Consider the following 11,914-nt stretch of genomic DNA (forward strand, 5'->3'; position numbering starts at 1 on the left):
AATAAATAAAATCAAAATCTTATGATAAATAACTTATGCAGTAGGCAGCTGTGAGGTTCCAACATGTGGTCAGTGACCTCAAGAAATTACCAACACACAAAAAAAGTAAAAATACATTCATTTCCATGCATGCAGCCCGAAATGTGTAATGCCTGAATGTTATCTAAACTTAACTTATTAGACAAATAGAAGCTTATCTAAAGGGGGAATGGCCATTCATTGAACTCACAAGATATTTTATCCTGGGCGCCCGTGTCCTAAGAATGGCGGTCTTCACTAGGCTTACTGCACTTGTTTAGCAGAATCAATGGCCCCTTCCTACTTGCCCCCAGTCTTGATCAGAGATTTCTGTGGAACTGGATTTTTTTCCTTAATAACACTCATGGGATCTGCTTGTCCTCGTCCTTTGTGGAATCTGAGTCCGTTATTGTGCAAGGGGACAGGCTAGTGGGGAAGAGTGGGAGCACAAAGTTGACTTGGGGGTAAGTGACCCTGGCGGTTCCGATTTACACCGTGGCCTGTAACTTTGTGAGGTCGAGTTTAGATTGCCCACGTCCAGCTTCCCTCCAAAACAAACCACATCTCAATGTGTAAGCCAGTGGTCTTGAAGTGCCATCTCTAGTTTAGGACAGGCTTGAAACACTTGTGACTTGTGAGTTTTAAGCAATACACTTATTTAGAATACAAGGAGAAATTTTGCAACTCCAGGGTACAAAGATAATCCTAACTCTAAACATCTGGCATGCAAAAATAGAACTAAAACTAAAGGGTAATAAGCAAATCGGGCTTACGTGTGTGGACAACCATACCTCCTAGACTAGCAGACTTGAGTTACATTAGAGAAATTTAAAGTATCCAAATATGAAAAGTACTTATCTCGAGACACTTGCTTAAGGAAAATTCGCCACTCACATAATCCCGTTTTCCCTGCAGAGATGTCACGAACAATAACAATGTCTACCTATAAACTGTAGAGAAGAAGAGTAATGAAGAAAATGTTTTTCATCACCATTTACATTTTGAATTGCAACTCTTGGACATCTTCCATGAACAGTGAGTGTTGGTGATCCACGGACATCGTCCCACTGTTGCTTTCATTCATATGAAGCAGTGTTATTGCAATGAAAAAAGCTTATGAACACGTTCTCCAACTTAGTATTAATGTTTTATAATCATCAGTGATATTTTACCTTCCAAAGTTCAACTCAAATATATATGAAATGTCTGTTTAAATGTTGTTACTGTTTTTAAAATTATTTCATTCTCATTGTTCATTACTCATAACGTTTATTTTGTGGAGATTTTTATCTAAATTGTTGAGTGGGAACTTGTTAGTCCAGGAAAGTCTCCCTACGTCAGTTCCTAAAAGATTAACAGGGGAGGATAAGGAGCACTATTTCCCAGGGCACACACACTCTGTTAATAACTTTACTGACGTAGTTCACTAACTAATCACTCTTAAATGCAAAAAAGGGAAATTGTACTCTTATGCAATGTATATAACATTTGAAAATCTTCTTCACTTGTTCTCACATTCGGGGAACCCAAAATTCCTTGCGCAAGTGAACAAGAAGAGTGGAGGTGTTACAGTGCAGCAGCACTTCATGCCAGTGATCAACAATGAGTCTCCAGAGAGCACAGTGGGACTCGAGGAGAATGGGGTCAATGTAACAGGACTCCGGGGGTGCATCACTGAGGTGGGAACGACCTCTTAGAACACTGTTATATTCAATATAGGGATACCGTTGTCCGATAAAGGCATGTTCATCGGACGTCAACAAGGTGGGTTTACCTTGCAATAGTCATAATATTTTGGAGTAACTGGCCCCCTGTGAGACTCGAATGATGGCAGTAAGTGGTCTTCGTGGGAACCTGTGGACTAAATGAGGGAATTTTTACTTGGCCCAACCGATCGTCAGGTGCAGCAGGGCTGCATAACTCCTAACTGCCTTATCAAGAGATGGGAAATGAGCAAATCTTTCAACCTTATGCGGTTTATCTCCTCGACCCTATTGAGGACGTATGGGGACGTACTCTGCCGGCTGTGGACCAACTGTAGGTCCGTGGAGGCCTCAGACCACACCGTTGTAGAGATGTATGTTTCAGGATGTAATTCAATTTGATACTGGGCCAGTCGCCATCCAAACAGGACTGTAGTCAACTCAAGCTTGGGAATGGACTGATTCTCGTCCAATTCCAGCATACGTTTAGGAGTAACTCGTGCCTTGGCTGTGAGGAGCTGGCATTTACCTTCAACTTTGACCATGTAGGAAGCCACTCCAAAGGCTTGCTTGGAGGCATCTGCAAACACATATAATACAGCCTGGTGACCCTGATGTGGATTTTGAGGAACCTTAATGTTCTCGAGACCCTTGTATGTTTTAAGAATGGCACTGAGCTCGCGGATCAATTCTTCCCTAAGGAGGGAATCCCAACTCTGATCCATCATCCAGAATTTCTGTATGTAGAGCTAGCCGAGGACAGTGACTGGCGAGATCAGGCCAATAGGGTTGTAGATGGACGAGATCAGAGAGACAACCTTCCTTTTATTGTTGAAGTGCAAGTAGTCCTCTGACATCAGTTCTGAGGGGAGTTTGGCAGCTAATGTGTCATCAGCGGTGTTCCAGTCCAGACCGAGGTAATCTTGGAGGCCCGTTTCGGTGAAGTCTCCCGAGACGGGGGCATTAGTGGTACATTTGGCCAGGGGCAGGTTGGCTTCCAGCATAATTTTTTCTACGGACGGTATTTTGCTAAAGATGTCCATGGACGAGTCGTAGCAATGCTGGAAGTTGTCAACGCAGAAGCTTGTTTTAAGTTGTGAGGCAAGACTACTTGTTTGAGCATCCAGATAGTGTTGGATTGTCTGGCTGAGGAAATATGGACTCGAGGTGGCACCAAACAGGACCACCTTGAAGCGGTATGCAACAACTTCCATCATACCGGAGTCCTTAAAGAGAAGAAACCGACAGCAATCACAGTGTTCCTGAGCGATCTCTATGCGCAGGAAAGCCTAAGAGATGTCTGCTGTCAAACCAAATGGCCTTTCCCTAAACCGGAGGATCATAAACTGAATTTTCGAGGCCAAGCTTGGGCCGGTGTACAAGGATTAATTAAGAGACCTTGAATTCAGTCCCGATTTAGCCGAGGCATTGAATAATATGCGCATCAGTGTGGAGATGGAACTTTTGAGGACAGGATGATGTGGTAGGTAGCGCATTTGTCCATCATTCTGAGGTTCCAGCTCAACCGGCTCCATAAAGCCCTCCTTTATGTACGCATCAAGGATGGCTTGGTATTTGATGAATAACTGAGGGTCCTTAGATTTCTTAAGGGACATCAGCTGGGCAAAAGGTCGGCTATCGCTCTTGAAGGGTAGTTGCACCGCGTAACCCCGTTTGCGTACCGTATAGTACGCTTAAAGAGATCAATGGCCTGTGCCTCAAGATGGCTGAAGTGTTCATTGCTTATGCCCACAGCATCGAGTTTCCAAAGAGTCTCAACTTTGTCTCCACTCCCACAGGGTCTGTCCCTTCCCGTGACCAATCTGGCAGCTCTCCCTAAACCACGTATCCACTTGGTGTACTGAAAAAAATGGACACCCATGATGTTGTGCGTGCGCTTGAGGAATCGGGGAAGATAATCGGCTCCAAGGATGATCTCTATGCCTGTCGCATTGTCATCTGGCTGCCTGTCTGTAAGACGTAGACCACTAGCCTCTAGAGTGCGGACTGCATGGGTATATCCAGGCGTCCTTATGTTCTTGCCCACGTTCGGGTTGACGATGGCAACGGCCTTATGCTTGCAGTGACCAATTTTTAAATTGAACTATACCAAGTCTGAACATTGAGGTGGTTCGTCCATGTTGAACGAGTTCAGTCGGAACACGATTTTTCCGACAGGAGTAAGGTTCGGTGACTTGATTACATTGGGACGCACGAATGTGCGTTGGGCACCGAAATCCAAGAAAACTCGAGTGGGAGTGTTTAAGCTTTCCATTAACCAGATTGCCAGTGAAGGTGGGTAGAACAGCAGGGTTTATTTCGTTCACCAGGTTGGTTCGTTCAGTCTCACTTGAGGCTATATGGTTAAGTTGAACAGAAGGTGGGTCTGCTCTTGGCCCATCAGGTTGGTGACCCACGGGTTAGGATGTTAGGGCAGAGAGGCAATTTGTGACCATGTTGGCAGTTTTTGCATGAAACATGAGCGGCGCAATCACGGGCAACATGTTGCGTCGAAAGACATTTAGTGCAACGGCAAAGATGGGAAGATCAGGCTCAGAGGCAACAGACACATGAACAGTATGCGGGTTTGCTCCAGGTGTTTGATTCTGGGCTTGGTCTCCAGTGGGCTTATGGAAAACAATGCTACTGAAGGCCGTTTCAATTTGTTTGGCACAGTCAACCAGGATTGGGTATTTCGCCACAACTATCGGATGTTTAAAATGAGACTGCCAAAACTGTTTGTATTCATTAAGTTTGTCCCTTTCCCTCCGATGTGAACGCTAAAGTGATCCAATCCGTGGGACGTCATGCGTGAAAGACCAACTGAACCTAGGCTATGGAGTGCCAGATCCACATCCGCACATAGAAATTTGAAATCGACCTCCTTGTTGCTCAAGCTGTGAGTTAAGTTCTTCCTAGCTAAGAGCTTCAGCCTGAGGTTGTGGAGGGTTACCGAGATTAAGAATTTGTAAAGACATTATGGATGAAACCCGTCTATGTGCGAAGTTTGCAAAATCATAGTTGAATAAATTCTCAAGATTTCTGGGTATGTCTGAGGAATGGAAACACACCCTACCCAATAGGTTTGGGAAACTTGTGCTGCTCTGTGTGTACAAGAAGTGACCAATAGGATTGGTTATATCCACAATTAGAAAATGTGGTAAGTGGCAATGGCAATTTACAACTATACAGTATAGGTTAGTACAAAAAAATGACAGAAGTAAATAAAATTTAGACACAGTCGCAAAAATTAATCAACGTGACTAGTAGCACATGAAAATTACAAAGATGCTAATGTTACAAAAAATATGACCGCAAGTTGAAACAGAGGTTAACATACGTGCAGTCCACTGTTACGCAATTATGGATGCACGGGGTAGGCATCAAACAATTCAAAAGAGTCACATGTGCTCGGGTGCAAGACTGTGAACAACACTCGCTCAGAGATTAAACTTAAAATTACTTCACGCAGAGGATAACTAAATCTCCCTCACAAAAGAGGACATTACATAAAGCTTTCCTCACACAGAGGTTAATTAAATGCAAAACCTCCTCACGAAATACAAAAGTGCCAAATTATGCTGACGATGAGGGTAAAATCAGGGATGCACTTGTTAGGTGGTGATCACAAGAAAAATAAGGTACTCTACACATGGGCAAGACGACCTTTAACAAAATTTAAAGTATCTACGTGAAATGGTAGACTTAGCAATATCGCGCAAAAGTTCTGTAACCAAGGACACGGGGTTAAGCTTACAAGAGATGTTATTAAGAAGATTACAGCACTTGCACAAAGGATGGTAAACCTAGGTATAAAAACTATGGAAAAAGTAAATTAGCAAATTAAGTCGAACAGAGCAAAATGACAAGTGCTCGCATGGAGCAGTAAACAATGAAGTCTGAACAACATAAGTAATATACCTTAGTTCCAGCGGCTCGGAACTTTCTGGTTAATTGCCAAAATTAGGTGATGAGATCATATGAACCGACGTGCATAGAAGTTCGCAACTTAACAGTAAAACGTGCGGCATACAACATAAATCTGTGACCTGAACATAAATTAAGTTCTGTCGTCTCAGAACTCGTAAAAAAAAACCTGGTTACACTGTCTTCCTTAAGCGTGTGTCAAATACCATAAAATTAGAAAAAACACTTCTTACGTTCCAACTCAAGTCTGGGCATTACACTTTGTACAATGTGGCTGGTGTGTGTTGGAAAGCATGATATAGCGAGGTACTTAATGCTCAATCAAGCTAGTTTACATTACAAATTTAATGATCCAAAAGTCAAAGGTGAGACATCCGGTTCGAAGGACCACTCGTGTGGAGATTTTTTTAAGTGTTGAGTGGGAACTTGTTGCTCCAAGAAAGTTTCCCTATGTCAGTTCCTAAAATATCAACAGGGAAGGATAAGGAGCACTAACACTCAGGGCACAAACACCCTGCTAATAGCTTTAATGACGTAGTTCACTACCCATCACTCATAAATGCGAAAAAGGAAATTGTACTCTGTCCAGAGGTCGGAGAATCCCACACATGAAATAAAAGTAATTTAATGGCCTACTCTAGCTTTGTCAGGTCAAAGGTCATCTACACTCTCAGGCTCTGTTTCGGCTCCGTCCCAGGGACCCCAGTGAGATGCTGGACAGGAATCTTGTGTTAAGTAATAATTGAGACAACGGCAAAAAATGGGAGCAGTGATGTAAAGTAAAGTAAAGTTTAAAGATATGGATCTTTACCTGTGAAGCAGATAGATTCAATGCTAAGTCACTAGCTAACACACTTAATTAAAGTTACTTACTCCTTTCAAAATATCGGGTATACTGTCCCGAGATTAAATAATCAAAATAGACAATCAAATAAATGGAGGAGTAGAAATACAACGAGGTTTAATTAACCTAATCTTGATTTATTACATAAATTTACTTTAAAAGAAAAGGACATCTTAACAAAAACAAAATGTAACCTAAAGAAATGCAAATTAATAAAAAAAAGTATGGTTGATTAGACTCGTGGTCTTCTGCAATAATTGATAATTGAAATTGGGACAGACACATGGCCCGGTGACCCGAGACTGCTAGTCTCAAAAGCAAAAATGATATACAAAAAACTGTACACACAACCCAAAATATGTAATAGCCAGCTAAACCTAATCAAGTTAAAACTAATCTAAGCTATAAATGGGGGAATAAGTGGCCACATATTGGTACCTGCACTCCTTGGAATACCGTCCTTGTCCTCAAATGGCTGTTGACCGTGGTTTCACACTTTGCACTTTGCACCCTTGACTGGCCCACCCCTGGAATCCTGATTTGTGGTAGATAGAGTCTCCCAGGCTCGTACCTTCCCTATCTCCAGCCACAGGTCCTTGTGTGGGTCGAGTTTTGGGAGGGGGTGGGGTGAGCCAGAGGTGCTGATTCACTGACCAGGTTTGTCAGCCAGAAACCACTGCTTGAGTACGAATGCACCGACGATGCGCAGGGTAACCCGGAGGTGCCATCTCAGAAGTTTAGGACAGGGCAATATATTGTTGTAAGGAGAGCATAGGAGGCAGGATTTGCACAAAATACTTTGAGAAATCTTGCTGTTCTAAGGGAGTTTACATATACAATAACCCTACATATTCAAATAATAAATTAGCAGTGGGCTGGTGCGATGGGCATACATCTTAAAATTAACAAACCTTAATTGGTATAGGGAAATAAAATCTGCTTTCAAGTCAGCAGTATTAATGATATATTCAAAACCAGTTTAATATACCTTTCACAAAAGAAACTAACTATCTCAAATTGTTACAGACCCGTTATAAACAAGCCCTAAATCTAATCTAATGAATCTAATTAAGCTTATCAATTCAACCTGGGACACTCTTTTGAATAAATGTGAAGACTCATATAAAGACCCAGGAAAATTTTGGAGAACGATTAGGAATCTTTTAGGTTCATCTTCTCAACCCATAGCCTACATCATTAATAACAATGAAAAAATCTACTCTTCCCAAGATTAAGAGGTGGTTTTCAGAGACTTCTGGTCTAATATCTTTAGAATAGACCCAGAAGAGAATCGTAGGTTTGACCTACAACACGAGCAACATGTCATGTAGATAATCCGTGAACATGCTGATCGTATAATACCTTACGATACAGTAGATCTTGGGAGGCTTGATGAAGATGACTCCTTTCTGAAACCAATTGAACTCCAAGATATTATCAAGGTGATAAAAAGTTTTAAAAACAAAGCTCCAAGCCAATCTAAAGTCAATAAAGTTATACTTAAAAATCTACCTAATTCAATGCCCGCCTTTCTTTGCAACATCTTCAATGAATCTTTAAGTATGGGTTATTGGCCAGAATTTTTAAAAAGAGCAATACTTCCTTTTGTAGGGAAAAAGGGCAAATATCTAACTTCAGTCTCTAACTGTAGACCAATATCCCTATTAGAGATGCCTGGGAAAATACTTGAATAGATCATAAAAGTAAGGTTTGAGGAGTTCCTTGATGACAATTTGCTCATAAATAGCAACCAATGTGTTTACCCATGGTAAAGGGACCCAACTGGCATGAGCCAGATTATATGAATTTATAGCAGTAAAGAAAAGTCTGGGTTGTGATTGTAACCTAATCTTAAGAGATGTCAGCCGGGCCTTTGATAAAGTATGGCATGAAAGCTTAAAATACAAACTGTTAGGTGAACAATTGCCAGATTTAGCAACCAGGTTGTTATGCAACTTTTTAGATAACCGGATTGCCATGACTAAAATTAAAGATTTTATAGGGCCAAAGTTTCAATTGCTCTCAGTAGTTCCTCAGGGAAGTGTTCTCTCCCCTTCACTATACAACTTCCACATTAAAGACACCCCTCCCCTATTGAAGGTTGTCTACAAATCCTGTTTGCAGATGATCACACCCAAGTAATAACCTATCCTAACAAAAATAAACTAAGGCTACAGACAAAGACTGTCCGTGAATTACAAAAAATTATTAACTATGAAAAGAAATGGAAAATAACGACAAATATTAATAAATTTCAACTTCTATCAATATCAGCCAACAATCCTGCAGAAATTATAGTAGATAACGTCTGTATCCCATTTAAACGTAAAGCACTAATACTTAGGTGTAACTTCAAACGATCTGGCATCCTTTCTCATGTTAAAGAAAGAATAACTGTTTCTAGATTAAAAAGGTTTAAAGGTCTATCAACCAAAACCCAACTTAGACTTTATAAATCCTTAGTAAGACCAAAGTTAGAATACCCATCAATCTCAGCAAGTCATCAATGAATAAAATGCAAGCAGTACAAAATAAAGCTTTGAGGCGAGGTTATAAAGAGGGGCCTCCATATTACAATAAAATTCAAGAACTTCATCAACATTCCAAGTTGGAGCCTCTACATGTCACGTTCCACAGACTTATCCAAATAACTTGGGATAAATCAGCTACTGACGATGACGACCTAAGCACGGTAACAAGGACTCTCTCTAACGAACATACTCGGGATCATAACTGGTGGAGGAGACTAGATCCCAAAGTCAATTGTGATCCCAAATCGAATATTCAATAAAAAACTTCATTACCAATTTGCCATCATAACTTTTTACCATCAAATAGTGTCAGACAGGCAGTCAACTTGCAATAGGGCTAGACCGCGTGAACCAAAAAAAAACCTTCCTCTCCCTGTTTGACCTTTCCTTTTCTATTCATTCTTAGCCGCCTGTACTTGCAGATGGCTCCTAAATTAACTCAACATCGCACGAGGGTCTGCCCCTCTCTTTTATTCTCCTCCTGTACTTCTCTTTCTCCCTTTTTCCTTCCCATCCCGAGTACCTGCCTTCAGGCTATAAACTGGATTGTATCCAGGGGTACTCTTCCTTATACCATATTCCCCACTTCCCTATCCTTATCCAAGTTCAAGTTCAAGTTATCTCGACCCAAGTAGTTTTAGGAAAGAACCACCTTACGCCGGCCATGGCTTCTGCTGTGCGTATCTACGTTGTGGTCGTCACGAGCATGGCGTACACTACTGTCAACAAGTTTAGTTGATTTAGAATAGTTCTCCCCATGTTCGGTAAGGAAAACATAATGTAGGAGAGACGTTTAAGGGGTAGCTACAGTATTAGTAGAGAGCCTACATACAATAGGTAGAAGAGTAGTGAAGAAAATTTCCTCACATATTTATTCCCTTATTTCCTTCCGTCACTGAGCTATTCTTTTTTCCTGCTGCAGCCCTTGGGCTTATAGCATCTTGCTTTTCCAACTAGGGTTGTAGCTAAAGTTTTATGAACTGTGCTCGATGGCCTTGGAAAAGAATAGATATCGTTTCTTAATGTTTCGTTCTAGGAAATTGTATTTTCTTCTCCTTTTTTTCTTTCAGATTCCCTTAACCCCTTAAATAAAATCGGAGAGCCATTTAAAAAACCTTTTCAGTCTTACACTAAGGTTGGACAACATATATGGAAATGAAAGAAATAAAAAATAAAACTCGTATTTGCATGCACTGTTGCCAGTTAGTAAATGAGTGTTCAAGAAAGAGATTGTGGTCGGACAACACACCTAGTACGTATTGTTTTCAATATTTCGATGAATTCGAGTTTTTGCTAATAGCTAGGACATAAATATTGTGCGTATTAGCCTGAAATGATTAGCATACGTTTGGGCATTGGCCTATTTAGTGTTCACATAGATTTTGTTGTAAAAGGAAACCCGTTTAGAAATCCTGTTCGTGTATCCCGTTGTGTCTGGGATTCCCTGGCTACTCTAGCACGACACGTCAGTGACGTCATATCCTGCAGCTGTAATAGGTTCTTTTCAGAGCTTCATAAAACACTCTTTCAACATCTCCTTACATAATTCATCTTTGACATTTTGTTTTAAATTCATATAAACTTGTGATATACCTAATCTTGTAGATATGATAAGGTCACTGCTATCCTTACAAATGGTTTCTTTATTCGAATTGTTTATTATTATAAATTAGAATGTGAGACAAGATACACACACACACACACACACACACACACATATATATATATATATATATATATATATATATATATATATATATATATATATATATATATATATATATATGTATGTATGTATGTATTGGAGAGTATTTATATATTCGCTGGAAAATTTTACAAATAAATTCATCACATCTAAGATATTCAATAAGATTAGCAACGATAATTATACGCTAAACGATTTAAACTTACCTGAGTGACAGTCAAAGTAAACTTTACATGTAATAGAAACCCCCGGCACCAATTAATCTCACTAAAACGTAACCTCCGTCAAACGAGAAGTTGGAGAATTGAAGCTGGTTAACAGCCCCAGAAGTCAACTCCTTCACTTCAGCTGGTCTGCGCTGTGGAAGTCAACTGTGTCAAGAGAAAAACAGTAGTTGGAAACAGACAACGGGCTAACTTGTGTACGCTCGGCCGTGCCACATATCACTATACTGTATATTGTCATGCCAAAAGAGGGAAAAAATATAACCCACCTATTCACTTCCACAGTCATACTTATAATGCTAAATCCTAGATAAATTTCCTATTTAAATTAATTGACAAGATAAGTGCTTCATACGCTTACCCAAGGCTAACCAGGTGGTGTCATGACCGGTTACACATCACTGCCATTCACCTCTAATTTATACATGCTGCTGTTTGTTTCTAAATCTTCCTCTCCTCATTCTTTTGAGGGGGTGGGGGAAGATTCCCGTTCCTAGAAGCAGGACAAGTGGAATTCAATGTTAATTCATTTATTTTACTAATTATAACGTTTATTAACCTACTTTGGCACACTACACTCTAATTCAGTATTATATACTTTGTGCACAAATGGCTCATGATAGGATCATTCTTTGCTGGGGAACGAATTAGTGCTATTTCCATTTATCATATGTGTAAAATTAATTCGGTATTCGAATAAATCAGTGTTCGAAAAGGGTTTTGAAACGATATGTTAAATTTTCCGATGTACAACTTTTTATATATATATATATATATATATATATATATATATATATATATATATATATATATATATATGTATGTATACATAAATGTATATATTTATATACATTGCTATAGTAATGGAAGAAGGCGTGAAAAGACCTGACAGGGCTTGATCTTACGTCTTATTAGTGACATCGACGGACTAATTGTGAGTCCTTCGATGTCACTTATAAGAA

The 11,914-nt window shown here is 40.0% G+C and overlaps 1 protein-coding gene across 3 annotated transcripts in view; it reads right to left on the bottom strand.

Annotated features, from left to right (window-relative positions):
- LOC137642600 (uncharacterized) overlaps positions 1 to 11,381 on the bottom strand; it is a 91,961-nt gene extending 80,580 nt beyond the window's left edge. For all 3 annotated transcript variants that reach the window (XR_011044819.1, XM_068375301.1, XM_068375302.1), the window contains exons 1-2: positions 11,314 to 11,381; positions 10,935 to 11,099 (exon numbers count right to left, since the gene is read on the bottom strand). The gene's annotated coding sequence lies outside the window, so the exon portion shown is untranslated. The remainder of the gene's footprint in view (positions 1 to 10,934; positions 11,100 to 11,313) is intronic.
- Between the last annotated feature and the right edge of the window lie 533 nt (positions 11,382 to 11,914).

The sequence above is a fragment of the Palaemon carinicauda genome, chromosome 6 (assembly GCF_036898095.1).
Source record: "Palaemon carinicauda isolate YSFRI2023 chromosome 6, ASM3689809v2, whole genome shotgun sequence".
Taxonomy (NCBI): Eukaryota; Metazoa; Arthropoda; class Malacostraca; order Decapoda; family Palaemonidae; genus Palaemon; species Palaemon carinicauda.